The 13,964-nt window shown below is 33.5% G+C and overlaps 1 protein-coding gene across 3 annotated transcripts in view; it reads right to left on the bottom strand.

The window, feature by feature from the left end:
* The window catches only part of LOC118182918 (receptor-type guanylate cyclase Gyc76C-like), a 731,383-nt gene that overhangs the window by 213,880 nt on the left and 503,539 nt on the right, over nucleotides 1-13,964 (bottom strand). The window lies entirely within an intron of this gene.

Here is a 13,964-nt window from a genome sequence, read left to right as displayed (position 1 = left end):
GGAACTCTTGAATACGCGACGAGTTTGCACCACGAAGGCATGTTAAGAAGGCGGAAGATATAACTTATCAGATAACTCCCGTAACTTTGCAATTTCGTGGGCACTGCGATATACATTTTGACGCGTTTTGAAATTTGGCGTATTTAATATAAGCGATAATATCGAAAATGCACTTTCCGCCCTTTGTTAAAATGATTTGAAAAAATGAACGGTGGACCTTTTTAACTCTCGTGCGTCAATGAAAAAAATCCGATCTGTACACCTCACTTCCTTGCACGGAATATTAAATTACATGCATTTTTTCTCACATGTCATTTAAGCTTATTGGATTGAATTTAATCTACTTCGTCGATAACGCATAAATCACAATAGAATCAATGCACTCTTTAAAAAACACTATATTTGTTTACCATAGCGACACTCTGGCGCTAGGTTCACTAGCGATATATTTCGTTCATATTATAACTCAGAATGCACAAAATTTATATCATTTAAAGAATTATCTAATCGTTGCCACATGTTCTATTCAAATACTATAATAAATATAGAACGATGTATAAAAGAAATTAAGCAAACTAAACAAAAAAGAAACAGTTTTTCACAGATGATTCAGTATTTCTCAATCAATTAATTCAGTTCTCACTTCTCGGCAAGGCAAAAATACATAAAATCTCAAAATATGTATATTAAAAATTACGAAGTAAATCTTAAACAATAATTTCCTCGAAAAGAAATTCCAGAAAGAATTAAGCATGATTTAATTTGCAACAGTAAATGAAGGCGTTTTCTTTGTTGTTGCGAAGCTTAGTCTCTCTAGATTGGCAACAAATCTGCTATTCTGCTGTTTCAAATGTAAACAAACATGTCCGCCATGTTATTTAAAAATCAGGCTTAACCGCACTTAAATAGCTTTTAAATTGTTGATAATTCTACATATATTGTTTTCAGATTCTATAAAGGCATAAAATCCTTAACCGAAAGATGTTTCAACGTTCTGAGATTACTCATTTTTGAGTTATGCGATATACGTACGTACGTGCAGATGCCACGAAAAATTCTGTTTAGAATTTATTTTAAATCAGTTTTATAATTTTTTGGAGGGGAGAACCTTTTATTCTGTCCTTACATATATATATCACGCAAAAACATCGTATTCGATAGCGGTCAAAATGGATATTTTTCTTGAAATATGATGCCTGAAACTTTTTCACGATTACGAAACTCTCTTTTTACTTTGTACAAGGAAGTAAAAAGGAAAGTAAGGAGGTTACTATAAATTAAAAATTCCGCCGAGTGAAATATACTGAAATTGAAACAAACTGAAAAAGTACGCTAAGATAAATTTTTAAATTTCACTATAAATTTCCCACCCAAAATTACAAATTTAAATATGTAGGGGTAATTTGGGTCGTGGAATCGGAATATGGGAAAAGTTGATATGTGTTCTCAGATAAAGTCCGATTTTGTGTCAAAATACCCATGCTATATATAAATCTAATATACATCCTAAGTCGTGCTTTTGAGACATGAAAAACGCAAGTTGAATTTAGTCATTCGGCCCGGTAGAACGGGAGATATAAAATATTGTCTTTTTTTCCCGCAGTGTACATTATATTTACTATCAACAGTGAAAATGGCAAACCTTTAGATCAGTTAATTTTAATAGTATTATTAAAATTACCTTACTTAGTGCCCTCCTATGTATTAATGCAATTTTTTTACATACCTGTACTACTTTTCATAATAATCTTCCTAACTCTTTAATAAAATTCACCGACAAATGTGGCTTATCTATTCACACATGATAATTAGCAGGGAGCAGAAATTTTCCAGTCCATTTAAAAAGGCACTGAAAAGAAAGAAAAAAGAAAGAAACCCTTTTGTTCCCGACAATCGATGACTAAAGCTATCAGACTTTGTGTCCAAGAATAGAAGCGTTTCTAATTGGTCACTTTAGACACAGAAGAAAGAAAACCCTTCAGCTTTGTTTACTTAGAATAGCACCGTCACCCCTAAAGTCACTTAGAAGGTTTTCAGTTTCAGGTTTTAGTTATTTTTCTTCTTGCCTCAAAAGATTTGTACTCTACTTGTCAGTAGCAGCTACTATAGGAAAAAGAGCTGTTTTATATCGTATTAAAAAATTAAGTGTACCTATTAAATCATTCTTTTGAAATATTTTGCAAGATCTTAATTGCAGTTTAATATGCGTATGATTTGAAGCATTTGATTTGATTATTATTACTGAAGGAAAAAGCACTTCATGTATAATGCAGCAGCTTTCATAACGTATTTTGAGTCAGCTAGTGCAACCATGCAGAAACTATATAATTCAAAATTTAATGTCCGGAACTGAAATTAAAAAATCTGGCGTATTGGTAAAAAGAGGACTCGCAGATTTTAACTGCTTGCCCTACCGGAAAAAATTCATGAAAATAAAGTACTGAGTATTATATTTCAATGAAACTTGTTGACTGAGTTCTGTAAGTTTTCGAGTCAGTAAGGTCAGCAAAGAAAAAAGGGATTGAAAGTGAATACTATTTTTCTAATAAATTTTAGAGTTTAATATATTTTTATGCAGAGGTATTCACAGGTTTTTTAACAATTTTGTTAAGATAAACAGTGGAACCTCGAGATACGAGTTTAATTCGTTCCAGCATTGAACTTATATAGCGAATTTCTCGTATCTAGAAACAAACTTCCCCATTGAAAATAATGAAAATCCAATTAATCCGTTCCGCACCCCCAAACATATCAGCATAAAAACCAATTTTCTAATAAATAACTCTGGTAACTAATATAACCGTAGTTTACCTTTACGATAGCTTCTGATAAATGAGTGCTTACAACATCGAATCTCCTTTTAACTGCTTCTCGTTAATGCACATCGACAACAACTTCTCAACATCTCCTAGACGTTTTGAACGGTGCTTGGAAGACACAGTAACTCTTTTGTCCACATCAAGTTTCTTAATTTTTTCCTTCTTTAGAATAGTAAAGATCGTCGATATAAATCTTCGTCAATTCTAACACTATTACACCAAGCTTATGTTTATGATTTCTTTCTTAATTTCAATGGCCATGGCTTCCTTGTTTTTAGTTGTAGCACTACCTGAGGCAACAATGTTCTTGGGAGTGAAATCCCCGTGAAATAATTATTTTCACGATAAATGTAAAAACTAATTATCTCACAAGCACACAAATACATACAGGGGTTGGACAAAAATATGGAAACACCTTTAAAAAAACATGTTTCTTTGCTTAATATGGTGTAGCAAACCCGTTGGCATCCAAAACAGCTTGCAGTCTTCTCGGAATGGATAAATACAGTTCCTGTATGTTTGCCAAGGGAATATTATACCATTCTTCCTGCAAAACGGTGGCAAGTTCATATAACGATGTTGGCGGTGGATAACGAGAACGCACTTTCCGTTCCAATGTAGACCACAAAGGTTCGATAATATTCAGGTCTGGTGACTGTGGTGGCCAAGGGAGATAGGACAACTCATCCTCGTGCTCAGAAAAGCAGTCCTGGACAATGTGAGCTGTGTGAACAGGGACTTTGTCGTCTTGGAAGACACCATCACCATCGGGGAACAAAGTTTGTACCATGGGATGAACTTGATCGGCCAAAATGTTCACATAAGTCTTGGCAGTCATGTGCCCTGACACAGTTATCATGGGGCTAGCAGAGAACCACGAAATGGTTGCCCAAACCATAACAGAACCCCCGCCATGTTTCACTCTTGGCAATAAGCAGTCTGTATTATAGGCTTGAGATGGCGTTCTCCAGACGTAAACTCGGCCAGAAGTGGGAAACAATGTGAAAGAAGACTCGTCAGACCATATTACTCGCTTCCACTGCTCTATAGTCCAGGCTTTATGACTTAAACACCACCTTTTCCTGTTACGGGCATTAGCATCACTGATGAGTGGCTTCTCAATTGCAGCACGGCCAGCAATGCCCTGTTTATGAAGCTCCCTTCTAATTGTTTTGGTACTCACAGGGTTCGGTAACACAACATTCATTTCAGCAGTAACTTTTGCAGCTGTGGTCTTCTTATTTTTCGTCACAATTGCCCTTAATGATCGTCTGTCACGATCACTCAACACACTTTCGTCCGCGCTGTGATTTAGCAGATTATGTTTTTTCCGCTTTTAAAATATGTGGAATAAATCTTCGATACAGTACCTCATGAATCACTAAACACCTCGGCTACCTTGCTTACAGAAGCACCTAACATACGTGCTCCAACAATTTGCCCACGTTCGAAGTCTGTTAACTCTGACATAATGCAATGAAAACCTCACATAACAGTAATCCGACAACAACTGAACTGTTTAGCACATTTACGAAGTTGTATAGGTGGCGTCAGTACTCAAAAACGCCAGCGCCACTTACATATTTCATTAAAATCAATCTTTCTTTTCAAACATGTATTTCACAAGGTGTTTCCATATTTTTGTCCATCCACTGTAGATCAAAGAACACCGAGTTATTTGACGAGGGGATTCCCCGAGTCAAGCCAGACTGGGAAACAGGGCCACCCATACCAACATCCTGGCTCATTGCTCCTTAATCGAGTCAATGCTCGTATTTAGAGACGAATTATTTGCTCATACTTTCCTCGTATCTCGAATTTCTCGTATAAACAAGTGTTCGTATCATGAAGTTCCACTGTATACATAATCAAACCTTAGTATTTATTTTCTAATTTGTTCAGTCTAATACCTCTTTTGTTGAACTATCACATTACATCTTGATTCCCAAGATAAAAGTCCTTTCCTTAAAACATCAAGGTTGATTTTATTCCACTCCTCCTTTACCATCTTCCAGAGTCCATCCAATGTTTCGGGATGCCGCTTATAAAGAGCTTGTTTTCAAAATTCAGATGCACAGTAATCCGTAGGAGACACATCAGGGAACTTCAATTGGATGCATTTAAAGGGAATAGCTTAAATTCTGGTTTTATTTCTCATTTTTCTAAAAGTAGAACAGTAAATTTAGAGGTATGGTGTGGAGCCTGATGGAACTTAACACAGTGAAGATTGCTTGGATAAAGTGATGGAGTTTCTTTTTTTTTTAAAAAGGTGTTAAAACATATTTCTGATAGTAACTCGGATTAATTTTGACATTTTTTCTACTTTCCTTCTTTTCAGTTTTGAGTTATAAGAGAATCCAGTAATAACCATAAAAACTTTAGAAAAACTTTTTTTTTTCTCTGAACGAACATATTATGTCTTTTTTCGGTAGTAAATCGACATTTTTCTCTTACAACCAGATAAGTATATCCAAGTCTTATCTATTGTAACTATATATTTCCATTTTTCACCCGTCAAATAATTTTCGTACAGCAATTTGTACGTAGTCTTACACCGAGAAAGATGTTTCGACGTTTGGGGATGAATATCATGCTTTTCGCTTTGATTAGCTTTAAAGCAGATTCCATGATTTTGCTAACATTTCCTATAGAGATATTTGAAGCTTCTGGAATAGCTCTTTGAAGGGCTGGATTTACCTTTAAAACACGAGACGAGACTTTAGATTTAATATAAGCTATACCTAACTTTGTTCGGTACTCATTTTTTGCCCTTCCTCCCAGTCAGATGTAAACTTTGACGTTTATTTCTTCTCATATTAATAATACCACTTATTTTGTTATGTCGCGAATTTCAGTTATTAATATGTGTTTCAAGTTATTATTATTCTAATATTTTCATTTGTATTCATGTGTATTTTAATCTGGAAAAACGTATTCTTAGGCTCTTAAGGTGTTGTTTAACTTGTTGTTTTTGAGTAGGAATTGTAACTAAGGTGGGAAACGGTTGCGGGAGCCATCTGGTTTATGGCCTTTTACCAACAGTGGAGGCAGTAGGGTATCTGTGTCGCCCTTTTTAGCTAATGCGTGTGAAACGGAAATCGTTCTTCTTGTCGCTTTGTTAAGGTTGCAGTTTTTTTACTTCAAGACAGTGGGAGGTGTACTAAGTTAGGTAATTGGATGCTCGTAAAGTTTAGTTTCGCTTGTTAGTTGGGGGGTCTATTTTTTTTCTCACGTTGTGTGTACGGATGTTTTTCGGATTGCATTGTCGGATTTTCTGGTGTTTGATTCGTCATGGGTGTGTCATTTTCTCAGTTTAGATAACGTAAAATTCCGGGATTGGTAAGATTTAATTTTATGATTTTTTTTGAAAGCCTATGAACACACAGAGGCGGAGAAACCGAGATTTCCTGGGTGCTTGCACCGGGCTAGAGATTATTCTGATTCTGATTTTCAAGAAGAGTAAGAGGAGAAAAAGTGGGGGCTTGACCCTTCGGGTCTTGCTACTTGCGAGCCGCGTGAACAGCCGGCAGCGGGTATGATTTTTCTCTCGGCTTTTAGCTGGCGAGAATTTGCGTTGGCATAAGGCATAGAGCTCAGCAGAAGAATTTCGACTCTCTTATTCCAAGAATAGTACGGCAGATTCTCTTGATGATCCTGACATCCTGATGCGGTATTCCTGTTTTTTACCGACTTTGACTTCCTAATTAGATTTTGTTCCAAAGGTGCTCTACGCTTATGGTGAGTTTTGGAGCTTCCAGAATGAAACAGACTCGTGTAGGACCTGTGTAAGGTGTGCGTTGCTGTTTATTCTGCCTGTGTCAGCTGCGTCGATTTTTTTTTCATCATTCCATGCTCTGGAATTTATTTATTGTAAGGACAGCTTCAGTGGTGTTGTAACCATGTCATCTTTAAAATTCGCAAGAACTGTCTGCCTCCATTAACGATGGTTTTGTGAATAAAGGACAGCAGGAATAATGTGGTGCTCGAGTAAACTTTGGACGCTGGACGATCTGGGGAGCTGTCAAATCACCGTATTAAATCAGTATACGAAGGTATTCCCGAGTAAAGTGAGTGTTGCGGTTTGGACTTCACCCCGTGAGTGATTTGTTTCTTTTTTATTTGTTTTACTTTAATAATTATCTTAATACTCAAGCAAGAGTCGTCATGTTAATGTTTGTTGAAATTTGAGCAATTACTTAATTTAATTAATCGATGTGGAAATTATCAGTGTTCTTAAAGTGAATTACCATGATAAATACTTAAAGTTAGAAGATGAAATGGGAGAAAATACTAGTGTTACACTTATGATACAGTAGAATTTGATAATATTAATCTTAATTAATGTAAGCTGTAATTTGGTGTAGTATTATGCGTTATTTTGCTTAGAAAAATATGTATTACTGATCAGTTATCCATTATTTAATTATATAATATATTCAAGAATTTAATAAATGTGTGTTTAAAATTTAATTGCATTTGTGTATTTATATAGCTTATATTTTACTGCCGTCTGTCATGTCCCTCCGTTTGTTTGAGCCGGAAGGCTTTTAAGAAACATGGAGTTTAATTGAATTTGGGGTTATTGATTATTTCCTTTTGCATAGGTTACTCACAACGCAAACCTAAAGTTAAATTGTACTACCAATATACGATTGATTGATAGATATGATATACGAATGTTTATAAGAATGTCGAAATGATATATGAATATTATGAATTAGATTTTGAATGTGAATTACTTGATATTTGATTTTTTTGTTGTTGTTAATTTATCCGGCACCACAGTCAGTCAGTAAAGTTCAAAGTTTTAAAAAAGGTATTAAAACACCAACATAATTTTTTTTATATATAACAATTTTACGCGAAGGAATATCAAAACCATGCTTTTCATATATTTTCTTTATAAATGAGTCAGAGTATTTCTATTCGGACAGTGCAGAAATATAACCTTCGATCAATAGTTTATTTTTCAATATTTAAAGAAAAGAATATTTCTAATGCTGCAGACGATAACTAAACCTTTATCAACTACGGGCCAGTCACGTTTACATTTTTAAATTAATATTGAAATTTGTGGAAAATATCAAAATCTTTACAAAAGTGTGTGAACACCCTCCGCAATTCTTAGTTTACCAAGAACGCTTTTTAAAATTCTTATATGAGCTTTTTCCGGCGTGGTATTTTAAATTTATTTTGTTGTTCTTAAAGAAAAAATGGCTTTTGGTAAAGTATACGATCCTGGGAAACATTAAATTTCTTCGGCATTTCATGAGTTTAAAACACAGCTAAAATAAAAAGGCGAACGCCAAATCAGCGTCATCAACCTAATGGGTCACCAGTGCGACAGAAATCAAATAAATGTTCCTGACTACATAGGATCAAAGTTAAGCGATGTGGCCATTAACATACTTAGAGAATACTCAGAATCACTAACTTAAATATTTCTATTTATACATGCGATAAAATGCCTAAAGATCTTGCAAAAACGATGCTGAATGTTTACAGCTAGATGCAAATATATGCTATGATAATGTTTTTTGAAACTTATATTGAATATATTTGAGTTTACATCTCCAAATGCTGATGATATCTATTGAAAAGATTTTTAAAAAAAGGGAAAAAAATCTGAAAGATTTCAGATTTTACATTACGCAAAAAGGTACTTTTTTTAACGTCCGTTTTAACCAAAAAAAAAAGGACTTTCTTAAAGTCCCTTTTTGGAGTGTGTGTTACCTTTTAATTATTATTATTTTGTGTGTTACCTTTATTTATTAAATATCACGTTCTTTGCACTCAAACCATAAAAGTCAATTGAACAGCAATATCGCAAAATAATTTAAAAATGAGCCTATCTTTAGAATTTCTGATACACAGTCTCGCGCGGTGGAGATAAAAAATTATTTTTTTTTCCGTACAGTGTTGCCATTGCTCGCTTTGAATTCGTCGAGTTTGTTAATCGAAGATTTGTTAAAGTATTACAAAATATGATGTCGATAATAAAACAATTCCAAATTAGGGCTTAGAAATGCCAAGATTCGGTGGAAGATTACGTTATTCAAAATTGGATGGCTCTAGCTACCCTTGTTTTATCACAAAGCGTGAACATACGTACATTCATGCAGATTCTTCCTTGTTTAATTTCTTTAAATATTACGCAGAGCTCTAATATTTGGTGGCAACAATTTGAAAAGTGAACTGACATTTATAGTGAACGAACGCAAAATGCCAAAACGAAATTAATACCCCTTCTGGGCTAACGGTTTTTGGGCTAATGACGTGACCGGTCGATTTTTCTGCAACGCTACAAAATTCATAAGAATCAAAACACCATCAAATATCAAATTGTAATAGGAATGTTCGTAATTATATTATCATACAAAAATGGGTATCTTTAATTTATGCTTCGAAGGAAAATATAATAAACTAGCTGAAGTACCCGATGCCAGTTAACTTAGATTGACAATAATGTATCTAATAACAGAAAGAACGATACCGCTGTAATCCTTCTCTAAATTTTGATCTTTGATGTATCAAAATCGGTTGAGGGTGTTTTATTTTGTTATGAGTTATTTTAATTAAAACCCTGACATCATTAATATCCGCTAGCGTATTTCACCTATATTCAAGTTTAATCGCTTAAATGCGAAAAAAAAAGAAAAAAAAAAAAAAAAAAGGATCAAAATTGATCAGAAATAAATGAAACAACTTGAAAAAATAATCGATGTTCTGTGGTCAATTTTAATCGATCATAATCAAAATTAGTAGGCCGCATGTATCCCCCCCCGAAGCAATTTTATGTGGCCAGTGAATATATTACGCAATTGTTGAAAATACCATGCCGAAGAGATTTCAAAAGTTTAGTTATTTGTAATCTGGGTTTACATTATTTCTATTACTATTAAAAAAGAACACGCATAACGCTCCAGAAAATCTGGAAATGGATTTAAAATTTGATAATCCCCAGTGACGAATTCTTGTTCTACGATTGTTCCCAAACAGCTGAAAGTAAGTAAGAAATCATTTAAAAATTAACAAGAAAAGAACTATCCGTCTTCAGTTGAAAATTATTAGGAAAAAAAAAAAAAAGTAATGTAAAATATGATGTAATGTAAATCCCTGTTTCCTTAACGTTTTGTGCCCTGCCTTTATTAAATATCACATTCTTCGCATTTAAATCATAAAATTAAGTTCAACAGCCATATCGAAAAATAATTTTTAAATCAGCATATCTTTAGGATTTCCGATACACAGTCTCGCGCCCTAGATATAATTTTTTTTTTCGTACGGTGTTGTCATTGCTCGTATTGAAATCGTTGAGTTTCGTAATCAAAAATTCGTTAAAGTGTTACAAAATATGAAATCCATAATGAAACAAATAAAACGAAATGAGAATTTGCGTCGAGTTAGTATAAATCCGTCGTTTCACATTTTGTTCCAGTCTATTGCCATTCGGCAAAATGTAAGATGTTTATCTTTCAGATTGAATATGGCTGCTGTGGATTAACAAAAAGCAATAGATGCAGTTCTTAAGAAAATTCGTTCCTTACTTTCGAATCGAATTAATTTAAAATAATAAATATGCATTAATACGTGGTCTGCCTAGTTAAAAATATTCAATAGTTTCACAGAATGACGTTATACATATATTTTTTATTTCATATTTTGTAAAACTTTAATGAATTTTTGATTTACAAAATCAACGATTCGAAAGCAAGGACTATCAACACTCTACAGAATAAAGCATTTTGTTTATCTCCAGCGCATGAAACTGTCTGTCGAAAATTCTAAAAGTATACTGTTTTTAAGTTTTTTCCATTTTGCCATTGAATTGAATTTTGTGTGGTTAAGTGCGAACGAAGAACGCGACATTTAATAAACAGAGTTAACATATAAAACGTTAATAGTAAAATGACAGAAAAATGTTTTGTAAGTTTTGTTTTCTATGTAAGACATCTTAGAAAATTGAACATTGATGTAATGAACTGAGAAAAGACTGAAAAAAATAGTAAAATGTATGCCAACGTTTGGGAATTCTGTATTGGAGATTCTAAACATATGCTTCTTTTAAAATTTTTTGACTTCACTATTGAATTGTATATGGCGTAACTTCGAAGGAAACGATGCTTAATAATAAAACTAAAAAGATAAAAGAAAAGGGGTTAGCAGGAGTGTGTGCAAAAGCAGAATGGTAGACTGTGAGCTTAGCCAGAGCGTAAACCTTAACAAATCTTTTGGGCGACAGTTAAAAATCTGAAACCTTTCAGATTTTTTTAAATTTAAATCTTGATAATTTATTAGTATTTTTTATTTTAGTAAAATGAAAATTATGTCTATACGTTTACTTATTTTCATAGAAAACCTTTCGTACATAGTCTTAATGTTATGCACATTCTTAACAGATTTTTTTTTGTTTTGTTTTTGTTACCATTGTATAAAGAGATTTATCATCCACGCAGTCTGGCAAATGTTGTCATTCCACAAAGCATGGGATCTATGATTTAAAATTTACACAACCTAGCACATTGCCATTTTTCAGTTAAAAGTGGTGTTGCGAGTCCCCATTTCATACGGCGAGCCTCAAATCCAACTTCCATGCGGAATCTGAAAGCAGTTGATGGGAAGCAACGTTTTTTCAATAATAAAATGGGATTTTTTTTAAACAAAATAAAATTTTTTAGTAATAAAATTTAAAAAAATATGTGAAAGTTTTTAGATTTTATATTACACCCAAAGGGATGTTTTTTAAAACTTTGTGTGTTACCTTTATTAAATATAATGTTCTTCGCACTTAAACCATAAAATTTAATTCAACAGCAACATCTCAAAATAATTTAAAAAGAGCATGTTTTTAGAATTTCCGATACACAGTCTCAAGTGCAGGAGATAAAAATTGGTATTCGTACAGTGTTGCCATTGCTCGCTTTGAAATCAACGAAATTTTGAGTTTGTTAATCAAAAACTCATAAATGCTTTAGAAAATAAGAAATAGATAATAAAACAAATTCCAAATTCGGGCTTCTTTTTAAATGCGCATATTCCGGTGGAGACGTATACGTCACTCAAAATTTAATGGCTCTAGGTACCGTTGTTTTATCACAACGCGAGAAACATACATACATTTAATGCAGATTTTCATTATTTGATTTCTTTAAATATAATACACGGCGTTAATATTTGGTGGCAACAATTTGAAAAGTGATTCAGACTTTTAAAGATTTCGACGCAAAACGCCAAAACGAAATTAATAGCTCTTTTGGCTAATAAATTTAAAATGATGCTTTCTAAAAATTTGTCAAAACTTATATAAACAACAATAATAACAACGCTATGCTAAAAATTAAAATTTATATTTAATTCCTATCTGAAATCTAAAGGCTCAAGGAAATGTCTGTTGGTTACGTGTTGTAATTCAAACGTATCAACAGATAAATATTAATTTCCAGATTAATACTTGGTTCATATAATTCGAATTAACCACTGCATTTATCACTAAAAGCAAAAATAAACAAATTACGAAAGCTTTCTTGGAAACTTCTGTAGGTTTTACTACGAGTTACTGACGTTTCATATCTGTTAACTTTTGTAGCCCTGGAGAAACATTACAGGGAATTCTCTTCATCATGGATTATAGATGTCCATCGGGTTTTTACTTAACTGGGACGACGTAAATTGTATTTTTCTGGAACTGTTATTTTCTTATTACAAATAAAATATGCAATTTTTTTGCAGACTACATCACAAATGTAAACATAATATCCGATTTATATTGGAAAAGACACACTCTCTCGTAAAGGTTCCTTAGCCCCATTTTTACAAAGAAGGCTCGAAGTTTAATCTTCTAATTAAAATGATTATTTTAATTTTATTTCCAACTTTCATTCAACAAGTATTTTCGTATGAAAGCAACACTCAGAAGCAGAAGCAGTGCGAATTCTAAAGGAAAGGTGTTATTATAAGGTAGATTAAACAATGAAGTGACTTTATGTCAGTTCGGGCGCCACTGTAGAGCCATTATGTTATTTTCGATTTCGGGAATTTGAAGAAATGTGCAGTGCCCTCGCCGAGACTCGAACCTGGACCTCTAGAATACGCACCGAGTGTGCTTTCAATTACACTACGAAGGCTGCTGGATGGAGGGAGAAAATGAATAACTCAAGAAAAGTATACGTCAAAAGTATCAGTTCCGTGGGAAAGAAAGAAAGAACATTCGAAATAATTTATATGCATTTAAAAATCGAAATAAAACGTTACGTTTTAGGATATAAAATATGATAACTGTTGGCTGTCTCTTCGGTCTCCTATCAGAAAAAATACTTAAATTTTGCACACCAGTATATGTAAAATCACATGTCATGCGGCGCTATGTTACTGAGTTGCGATAGCAGAAATTTAATGGACGGCTAACTTCAGGTGACAGTGAAAATAACTGGCCATCAAAATCATGTGATCTTAAGACCGTGTGACTTTTGATATTTGTGAAGGACGTGTTAAGAAGGCGCGAGTGGAAGATACGCGGAGAACATTTGCCAGATATTATTTCTTTAGTATTTGGTGTTTCAAACTATGTCTCAGATTTGTCAGTTCAAGCATAAATACCGATTTGTTCTGTAAATATAAATCCTGCACTACCTTTGGGACAGTCTAAAAGTTACAGTTCTGAAATAAATATTTGTTTAACCCTTTCCGGCACACTACCTTCTAAAGTTGGAATTTTGATAAAAAAAAAGGTAGTCTAATTAGACCTAGAGGAGTATACAAGTAAAATTTTGTGAAGATAGCACTTATCGTTTTAATTCTGTGGGTGTGCCCAAAGTAGGCACACTGATTGAATATAGCTTCGAAAAGTGTACTGAAACGAGCATTGTTGTCAATGAACTGACAGATGAGATGCGGAGAAACAAAGAATACAGACTCTGAGTTGTTCTAGATGATCGGTGAGCCCGGTCTGGGCACACCTAGGGTTCGCCGTTTCATTTTAGGCAAGATTTCAAAGTAAAAATTTTAAACTAATATAGAATAATAAGGAGATTAACATACAGCCAAAAACATAACATGGAAATTTCTTTTCAAACAATTCCTTTTATACCCTAAAAAAATTCTGGAAGATATCTTTGAAAAATGAGGGTCTTAAAAAAACTAAACAAG

This window comes from Stegodyphus dumicola, chromosome 3 (assembly GCF_044657685.1).
Source record: "Stegodyphus dumicola isolate Sdum_Otavi_A_Nest chromosome 3, ASM4465768v1".
Taxonomy (NCBI): domain Eukaryota; kingdom Metazoa; phylum Arthropoda; class Arachnida; order Araneae; family Eresidae; genus Stegodyphus; species Stegodyphus dumicola.
This window is presented reverse-complemented; position numbering and strand designations above follow the sequence as displayed.